A 10,811-nucleotide genomic window follows, 5' to 3' on the forward strand; every position below is an offset into this window, starting at 1 on the left:
GTCGGTAAAGCAGATGCCAGACTGAGATACGTTGGAAGAATCCTAAGGAAATGCAATCCGAAAACAAAGGAAGTAGGTTACAGTACGCTTGTTCGCCCACTGCTTGAATACTGCTCAGCAGTGTGGGATCGGCACCAGATAGGTTTGATAGAAGAGACAGAGAAGATCCAACGGAGAGCAGCGCGCTTCGTTACAGGATCATTTAGTAATCGCGAAAGCGTTACGGAGATGATAGATAAACTCCAGTGGAAGACTCTGCAGGAGAGACGCTCAGTAGCTCGGTACGGGCTACGGTTAAAGTTCACCGAAGAGTCAAGCAGTATTTTGCTCCCTCCTACATATATCTCGCGAAGAGACCATGAGGATAAAATCAGAGAGATTAGAGCCCACACAGAAGCATACCGACAATCCTCCTTTGCACGTACAATACGAGACTGGAATAGAAGGGAGAACCGATAGAGGTACTCAGGGTACACTCCGTCACACACCGTCAAGTGGCTTGCGGAGTATGGATGTAGATGTAGATGTAGGTCTGCAGTTGAACCTAGGAGCACAACCTGGTCTACCAGTAGCTTGAATCCGATGCACGAAAGCAAGTTTAAAGTTCTGAATTTGCGACGAGGTTACTGGATTTTATTCTCACTAGGAAGCTTTGAGAGTTACAGTAGTCTCCAAGACTACTTATCTGCAACCTACATCCTTCTGAATCTACTTAGTGTATTCATCTCTTGGTCTCCCTCTACGATTTTTACCCTCCAAGTTGCGCTCCAATAATAAATTGGTGATATAAAGATGTTACATAACATGTTCTACCAACCGATCCCTTCTTCTAGTTAAGTTGTGCCACAAACTTCTCTTCTCCCCAATCCTATACAGATCCACCTCATTAGTTACTTGACCTACCCACCTAATCTTCAACATTTTTCTCTAGCACCACATTTTGAAAGTTTCTATTCTCTTCTTGTCCTAACTATATATTGTCCACGTTTCACTTCCATACATGGCTACACTCCATACAAATACTTTCAGAAACGACTTCCTGACACTTAAATCTATGCTGGTTGTTAACAAATTTCTCTTCTTCTAAACGCTTTCCTTGCCATTGCATCTACATTTTATATCCTCTCTACTTCGACCGTCATCAGTTATTTTGCTTCCCAAATAGCAAATCTCCTTTACTACTTCAAGTGTCTCATTTCCTAATCAAATTCCCTCAGCATAACCCGACTTAATTCAACTACATTCCAATATCCTCGTTTTTATTTTGTTGATGTTCATCTTAAATCCTCCCTTCAAGACACTATCCATTCCGTTCAACTGCTCTTCCAAGTCTATTGCTGCCTGACAGAATTACTATGTCATCGGCGAACCTCACAGTTTGTATTTCTTCTCCATGGATTTTAATTCCTACTCCAAATTTTTCTTTCGTTTCCTTCCTTGCTTGCTCAATATACAGATTGAATAACACCAGGGAGAAGCTACAACCCTGTCTCACTCCCTTCCCGACCACTGCTTCCCTTTAGAGTCCCTTGACACTCCTAACTGTCATCTGGTTTCTGTACAAATTGTAAATAGCCTTTCGCTCCTTGTATTTTGCCCCTGCCACCTTTAGAATTTGAAAGAGAGTATTCCAGTCTACATTGTCAAAAGCTTTCTGTAAGTCTACAAATGCTAGAAACGTAGGATTCACTTTCCTTCATTCTTATTCTAAGATAAGTCGTAAGGTCAGTCTACTCCAGGGCCCTTGTTTCGACTCATGTCTTTCAGTGCTCTGTCAAACTCTTCACGCAGTATCTTACCTCCCATTTCGTCTTCATCTACATCCTCTTCCATTTCCATATTATTGTCCTCAAGTACATCGCCCTTGTATAGACCCACTGTATACCCCTTCCACCTTTCTGCTTTCCATTCTTTGCTTAGAACTGGGTTTCCATTTGAGCTCTAGATGTTTATACAAGTGGTTCTCTTATCTCCACATGTCTCTTTAATTTTCCTGTAGGCAGTATCTATCTCACCCCTAGTGAGATAAGCCTCTACATCCTTACATTTGTAGTCTAGCCATCCCTGCTTAGTCATTTTGCACTTGCTGTCGATCTCATTTTTGAGACGTTTGTATTCCTTTTTTCCTACTTCATTTAGTGCATTTTTATATTTTCTCGTTTCATCAATTAAATTCAATATTTCTTCTGTTACCCAAGGATTTCTGCAAGCACTCGTCTTTTTACCTACTTGATCCTCTGCTGCCTTCACTACTTTATCCCTCAGGGCTACCCATTCGTCTTCAACTGTATTTCTTTCCCCCATCCCCGTCACTTGTTCCCATATGCTGTCCCTGAAACTCTGTACAAGCTCTGGTTTAGTCAATTTATCCAGGTCCCATCTCCTTAAATTCCCACCTTTTTGCAATTTCTTCAGCTTTAATCTACAGTTCATAACCAATAGATTGTGGTCAGAGTCCACACCTGCCCCTGGAAATGTCTTACTATTTAAAACCTGCTTCCTAACTCTCCGTCTTAACATTATATAATCTATCTGATACCCTTTAGTATCTCCAGGATTCTTCCATGTATACAACCTTTCATGATTCTTAAACCAAGTGTTAGCTGTGATTAAGTTGTGCTCTGTGCAAAATTCAACCAAACGGTTTCCACTTTCATTTCTTAGCCCCAATCCATATCCACCTACTACGTTTCGTTCTCTCCCTTTTCCTACACTCGAATTCCAGTCACGTCTCCCTTCACTATCTGCATAATTTCTTTTATTTCATGATACATTTCTTCGATTTCTTCGTCATTTGCAGAGCTAGTTGGCATATAAACTTGTGCTACTGTAGTAGGCATGGGCTTTGTGTCTATCGTGGCCACTATAATACGTTCACTGTTTGTAGCAGCTTACCCGCACTCCAATTTTTTTTATTCGTTATTAAACCTACTCCTGCATTGCCCCTATTTGATTTCGTATTTATAACCCTGTATTCATCTGACCAGAAGTCTTGTTCCTCCTGCCAGCCAACTTCACTAATTCCCACTATATCTGACTTTAACGTATCCATTTCCCTTTTTAAATTTTCTAACCTACCCGCCCGATTAAGGGGTCTGACATTCCACGCTCCGATCCGTAGAATGCCAGTTCTCTTTCTCCTGATAACGACGTCCTTTTGACTAGTCCCCGCACAGAGTTCCGAGTGAGGGCCTATTTTACCTCCAGAATATTTTACCCAAGAGGACGCCATCATCATTTAACCATACAGTAAAGCTACATGCCCTCGGGAAAAATTACGGCTGTAGTTTACCCTTGCTCTGAGCTCTTCGCCGTACCAGCACAGCAAAGCCGTTTTGGTAATTGTTACAAGGTCCGATCAGTCAATCATCCAGACTGTTGCCCTTGCAACTACTGAAAAGGCTGCTGCCCCTCTTCAGGAACCACTCGTTTGTCTGGCCTCTCAACAGGTACCCCTCCGTTGTGGTTGCACTTACGGTACGGCTATCTGTATCTCTGAGTCACGCAAGCATCCCCACCAACGGCAAGGTCCGTGGTTCTAAAGTCAGCAGTGGCCAACACCCTCACCTCTTTTTGCTACTTCGTAACATCAAATGCTGGAGTGATGTCAATAATAAAGAGGGAACAAGTGATGAAAGGAAATACAGACTGTAACAGCTTGCAGCGAAGTGTTCAGTGAGAGTGATTGAATATGAACGTCAACCAATAGGAACAGCATGAAACCTTCACGAGATGGAATGTAGTCATTGCGGTGGGGAGGGGGGGAGGGGGGAGATGAAAGTGGACTGGAAAGAAACGGAAGACGTCGACGAAGCCATCACAAGGGCGATTTTGTTTCCTCGAGACTGTCACTACATCCAACAATGAGGATTTAATCTGCTCTAGGAGATCCCTAACATTCCACTGGAGGGAAGTTATGACGGATATGGGAGGAGGAATAATGGTGGGTTGTCACCTCAGGGGCTGCTGAGTGTCAGCCTTCAAAGAATCACTGCTATAGGGCGTAGAGGCTGGAGGATCCTGTTCCATGCAACCTACAAAAGTGTCAGCATCCTCACTGAGTAAGTGTGCAGGTTCCATGGCACGAAAAAGGTTGGCACTGGCAGAACGGAGCTTGGGCAGGTGAGGGTGTCATGTGACGACGCTGCTTATGAGGACCTGCGAGTCAGCAAAGGGAAAGACAGTTTTCCTTGGATATCTGAGCCTTTGCTGTCGGCATATGAAGGTTCAGATGTCTGTTAGCTTGAAGGATGTTTAAAATCTTCACAGGGCACTTTAGTCCCTGATTTCTGGTTGTGTAGCTTGTGATTTCGCCGCCAGAGGTGAAGATGTTGCGAGTTATACCTTCGGAGAAGGAGAAGCGGATACTACCGTGACACTGGGCTATTTTACAACTGAAATGCTGCATTTGAGGTCGCATGTCTGTGTGGCGATTTCCTTTGTGGAGAGAGGAATATCGAGAATTATACTTTTAGTAGCAGATGGTGGAAAACACAGCTTTCACTAGCCAACAGCTTGTTAACGATAGGGTAAGGCTCTTTTTCCTTCACTCTGATCGCCTGGACAGCTTGCTCATGGAGATACAGAGGAAATTAACGAGATGAGGCAGCATGGTGGATATTGTAATTTATGCAGCAGGGAGAAGGTGGTGGGCAATTGCACTCATGAGCATCCCTACCACAAGTAATACATTCGGTTGTGCTTCGACAAGATATTTGAGTATGGTTGTAATGCAGACACCAGCAACAGCTCACTGGGCTTGTCATGTGGCACGTGATGAACTACTTAGCTTTCCCTGGTCTGACAGAAGCACTACTACATCGGACACTGAATGGTGTGTGTAGGCACTATGGTTTTATCAACCTACTTCATTACCTGATGGTCTTCATCCATCCAGTTAACACTCCCTGCAGAAAAACCAGAAATATCAGTGGATGATCGAAAAAATGCGCCCCACAGGTGAGAGTATTAAAATCCTAATGGTAAACTTCATTTTCAACTATGTGCCAGAGTTTGAGATGCTCATCAAAAGCAGTGATGCTCACATTATGGTAGGTACAGAAAGCTGGTTCAAACCCAAAATGGTGGATTATTAGGGAAAATTTAGGTGTACATCGAAAGTATAGCCAAATGACAAATGCAGGTCGTGTATTTGTCGCAGTACAGTTACTCAAATCCACAGAGAGAAATTGAAGCTTCATGTGGGTGACTGCGCAAGACTGAGTACCACGGGTGGGTATAAAAGGATCCTATCTGCCAACAGACTCCTCTCCTGATGTAACCGAACACTTGAACGAAACTAATTTTCCCAGTTAATTGTTGGATGATTAAAGTCTCCACCACTGATTACAATATGATTGGGGAACTTGTTGAGAAGTGAACTGAGGTTTCGTCTAGTGGTGGGTGTGGTAGGACGTCCTGTGAAAGTTTACCAACAATTATGGTTAACTGACAGTTAATAACTCCAGTCATGATGGAAATATATTGGTTTAATGCAACGAACATATCTGAACTCTGAGATATCCACATCGAAACTGGGATCAGTGACCATGGTGGGGTTCTGGCAACAGTGATTATTGAAGTACAGAGGTCAACTAAAGCAGAAAGATATGTATGTTCTGTAAACTAGATAAAAATGGATGTTGTCATATGTGAATGAGGAACTTGCAACACAAGGCAGGAGCATGTAGAGGAAATATGGCTCAAATTTTAAAGGGTAATTGACCACATGCTGGATAGATGTGTGTCCCACAGAACAGTTCATAGTGGAAGATAACCTCCATGGTATAGAATCGCTGTAACGGAACTTTTAAAGGAACATTACTGCAAAATAGGTCTGAAAGCGTAGGGCTATAGATAGATGGCGAATGAAATGTTTGCCTGTCAACAGAGCAATGCGTGATCCCTTCAGTGACTACCGTAGCAAATTATGTGAATGTAGGCTTTCCCGGCGTATACTGCTGATGAAATCTTCTCGGGCTTCCATCCGGGTATCTGCGTCGAAAACCCGCGACGTTTCGATGAGTGTCATCCTCAAAATCGTCTGGCGAAATTTCGATGGACCCCGGCCGTCCTCTGTAGGTTGTCAGCGGCCTGCAGCCTGCAGTGGCCCACTATAGGTTTTGCAAGCGAGGCTAGATGCTTTGCCCACTAGTGAGCAACATTAATGCACCTTCATACGGAGTAGCAAAGAGGCACCCTATCCTTGTGAACCTTGGGCAGTCCATATAGCCATGGAGGTGCTGGGGCCCTAGGGTAGAGTCGTCTCACATCATCTCCTGTTACATCCGCTTTGTTGAGCAACGCTATGGTTTCCCTTGTTTTCTTCGGTGTTGGATCTTACTTCAGCTTCTTGTAGGCCAAATTCTACAGCAAAGCATTTACCTTATGCTGACAGAGGAAATGGTGCAGTTCTGTTGTCTGTTGACGACTATCAGCATCAAAGACTACGGTGTTTTCATCATCTCTTAGTGCCCTCAGTGGTTTCCGTTCTAACTTCATATTCTGTTTTGGAAGCCGCGGTTTGTCAATCATTCTGCATGTTTCACGCGTGATTTCTTCCGCTTTTCCCGCAGGCAGTCCCCGGATGGCTTCTTTCACGCCGACGATAATGTCCTGTTTCGGTATTGTCTTCGGAACAGCAACGCAATTCAGCCCTTTGCACTGGGCCGAGGTTGTAGCAGCGTCAACGCAAAAAGAACCGAGGGTGGGGAGGTACGGCCGCTCCGCGCCGCTGAACAGTCATATATAGAGGACAGTCGCGGTCCATCGACACTTCGTCAGAAGATCATGAAAATGACCCTCACCGAAACGTCGCGGATTTTCGACGCAGCTACCCTAATGGAAGCCCACGAGGATTTCATCCACCGTTCCAAAATATTGTCAAATGGCATTTTACAAAATCCAAAAAAATTCTGGTCATATGTAGAGGCTGTCAGTGGTGCCAGAGTTAGGGTCCAGTCCGTGGAGAAAGAGAGCGACTGAAATTTAAGATAGCAAAGCAATCTTCCTGTACAACGGAAAACCTAGGAGAATTTCGGGATCGTTTAAGTTTAACAAAGCTTCTGACCCGCATGTTATCTCTGACTGATTCTATATTGAATTTGCGCCTGAGTTAACCCTCTCATAATGATGATCAATCTTAGATCCCTTGAACACGAAACTTCCTAGTTCTTGGAATAAGACACAAGTCATAGCCATCTACAAGGAGCGTAATAGAAATAAACCACGTGACTACCGTCCACTATCCGCGAAATCGATTTTTTGTAGAATCTTAGATGATGTTTCGAGGTCAAAGACAATGGGTAACTTCCAGAATGAGATTTTCACTCTGCAGCGGAGTGTGCGCTGATATGAAACTTCCTGGCAGATTAAAACTGTGTGCCCGACCGAGACTCGAACTCGGGACCTTTGCCTTTCGCGGGCAAGTGCTCTACCAACTGAGCTACCGAAGCACGACTCACGTCCGGTACTCACAGCTTTACTTCTGCCAGTATCCGTCTCCTACCTTCCAAACTTTACAGAAGCTGGCAGAAGTAAAGCTGTGAGTACCGGACGTGAGTCGTGCTTTGGTAGCTCAGTTGGTAGAGCACTTGCCCGCGAAAGGCAAAGATCCCGAGTTCGAGTCTCGGTCGGGCACACAGTTTTAATCTGCCAGGAAGTTTCAATGGGTAATTTGTTTTGAACATAATGACCTCAGTTCCAAGTAGCATGGATTTCGGAAAATCTCTCGTGTGTGACCCAACAACTTCCTCTTCTGGGATGACATACCGAAAGCTTTTGATCAAGGCGACCAGGCAGACATATTTTTTCTTGATTTCCAGTAAGCATTTGACTCGGTACTTTTGACAATACGTGTAGCTAATACTATCATGTGGGGTATCAGGTGAAATTTGTGACTTGCTTGAGGAACGTTTGGTAGGGAGGCCACAGTATGTTGTTTTGGATGGGCAGACATGGTGTGATGAAGTAACATCCAGTGTGCCCCCAGCGAAGTGAGCTGAGACCCTTCCTGTTGGTTTGTGCATTAATGAGCTTGCAGACGGTACTAGCAGTAAAATCAGACTTCCTGCAGATGATGCAGTTGTTTATAATGAATCACTATCAGAGAAGTTGCATAAATATTCAGTAGGATTTTAAGGCTTCAACATGGTGTAGAGATTGCAAACTTGCTCTAAATGTTCAGGAAAATGAAATTTTGCACTTCACCAAACAAACAAAATTAGTATCCTTTGACTGTAATATCAGTGAGTCACTGTTGGAATAGGACAGGTCATACAGCTACCTGGGTGTAACATTGCGTAGAGAGATGAAATGGAATGATCACAGGTTCAGCCATGGGTAAAGCAGGCCATAACTGCTTTATTGGTACAATACTGACCAATCTGTGTACAATGTACATTGCTCGCAGATCACTTGTGCGACCAGTTCTAAAATATTGCTGAAGTATGTGGGACCTATACGACATAGGATTAACGGAGGACATTTAGTGTATATAGGGATGGGCAGCACGAATGGTCACAGGGTTGATTCGTGGGAGAGAGAATGAAAGAACTAACTCTCTAACACTTTCTCGGGATAGCTTCTGTATTCAAGTTTCAAGAACCAGCTTCAAATGATTACTCTAGGATATACTACCATCCCAATTGCTCACATTGGGATCGTGAGTATATGATTACAGTAAGTACTGCACGAACAGAGGCATACGAACGATCGTTCTTACCGTGCTGTATACATGAATACAAGAGGAAGAAACCCTAGAAGCTAGTACAATGGAACGTAACTTCTGCCATGGACCTCACGGTGGATTGCGGAGTATAGATGCAGATGCAGACTTAGACGATACCATCTTGAAACTCCTCTGCATCGTCCTCTTGTTTCCTCCCTTACAAGCCAATCATCTTACTTTTTCTTTTCGCAGTCAACAACTGGCGGAACTTTTGTCGTAGATCTATTCTTTTTTGACAAGTCCTCTTTACTTGGGCGTCCTCGCTTTGATTTCTCTTACCCGCTAATAGTCCACCCGCAATTTCCGCTTTTAATTTGCGCCGTGGAATGTGTTGTTCTTGAAGTAACCTGCAGTCCATTATAGTCACCTGGTGATCACCGCAATTTTGATCGCCTCCCGGAAGCTGTATAAATACTAAATCATCGATGCTATGTAGTATTTCTATAGTGATGATAATTTGTCAATCAAATACCACCCATACAGGTGTTGTAAGGTGCAATGACCCATCTTGGGACTTGCACGTATTGCCTTTGTGGAATGTTCCACCTGTGACTCACCCTGGGTCTCAATACCAACGAAAGATGAATGCAGAGTAAGACGTTTGTTATCGTACCGTATTACTACAATGGATCTCCTGTATCTTCTATTGGACATGCTATTGCTCCTCGTTCTCCAGCCTTAATGTCTTTTCGTTGGGGAGGTCAATCTTTCAACATATTTGCTCTTAATACTCAAGAGAGTACTAAAGAGTGTCACTCATAAAGAAGTTGTCGGCGTGCACTTTGAAATGGTGGTTTTCTGTCAATGTGTGGTTCTTTGTAGTTTTAGGGCGCAAACTACAGTGATCATTAGCGCCCAGACTAAATCATGAATGCACTGTGAGGAACAATATTAAAGCAGCAACTAAAAGGACAACACTAATAAAAGGCACATTAACAGACAAGGGATTAAAAGAAAGCAGCATAATCAAATGTCAGACAGGTTTGTCAAGTGGATAAACGAAGACCGCGAGCAGCTGCTTTTGGGTGAACCGCTAAAATTTCATCCAGAGTTCATGGCAGGCTATGATCAATGCGCACTGTATTAAAATTTGGACAGGACATTAAAATGTGGCGTACAGTTAGCGATTGTCTACATGGGCAGAACGGCGCCGGCGCAGCCGTCAGCAGATGGCGGCGGCTGAACCGGCAGTGTCCAGTCCGTAACCGGGACAAAACGACCTCCTCCCGCCGAGAAGGGCGTGAAGAGGTTGTCCAAGCCGTGGGGAGATGTTTCAAGGTACAAAGCTTGTTTTCAATAAGTGTAGACCAATCGGCATGTCACAGCGATAAAATGCGCTGACAAATGACCCTGCTAAAATGAGGTGAAGTCAACCAACTACAAGCCGTCCGAGGCTGGAGGACCGCAGCCTTGGCCGCGGCATCTGCAGCTTCATTCCCAGGGATACCGACATGGCCAGGAACCCACATAAAGGTAACCGGAGAACAGTCGTCCGCCAGCTGCTGAAGAGAGTGTTGGATCCGGTGCACGAAAGGCTGAACCGGATACGGATCACTGAGGCTCTGGTTGGCGCTCAGGGAATCAGAGCAGATGACATATGCAGAATGTCTGTGGCGGCGGATGTATAGAACAGCCTGGTAGAGGGCAAATATCTCAGCTGTGAACCCGAACAATGGCCATGTAGCCGGTATTTGAAACTGTGTGCCCCGACAATAAAAGAACACCCGACACGGTCATTGGTCTCAGAGCCATCTGTATAAATGAAGATCGGTATATCGCTCGCGGTTTGTGGAACTTCGAACGAAGTTCATTAATACGAAGCTGTGGTAACCTCCTTTGGGAGCAAGCTGAGGTCAACGTGAACGCGAACATGAGCCTGGGGCCAAGCCGGCGTTTGGCTCACGCCCACTTTAAAGGTTGCAGGGAGTGGATAATTAAGTTGCTGAAGGAGGCAACGAAAGCGAACTCCAGGGTGTAGCAGGGCAGATACATAGAACCCGTATTGACAGTCGAGAGAGTTATCAATAAAGGAACGATAAGACGGCTGGTTGGCCACTGATAATAGCCGACAGGCATACCGACA

The sequence above is a fragment of the Schistocerca gregaria genome, unplaced genomic scaffold (genome assembly GCF_023897955.1).
Source record: "Schistocerca gregaria isolate iqSchGreg1 unplaced genomic scaffold, iqSchGreg1.2 ptg000945l, whole genome shotgun sequence".
Classification (NCBI taxonomy): Eukaryota; Metazoa; Arthropoda; class Insecta; order Orthoptera; family Acrididae; genus Schistocerca; species Schistocerca gregaria.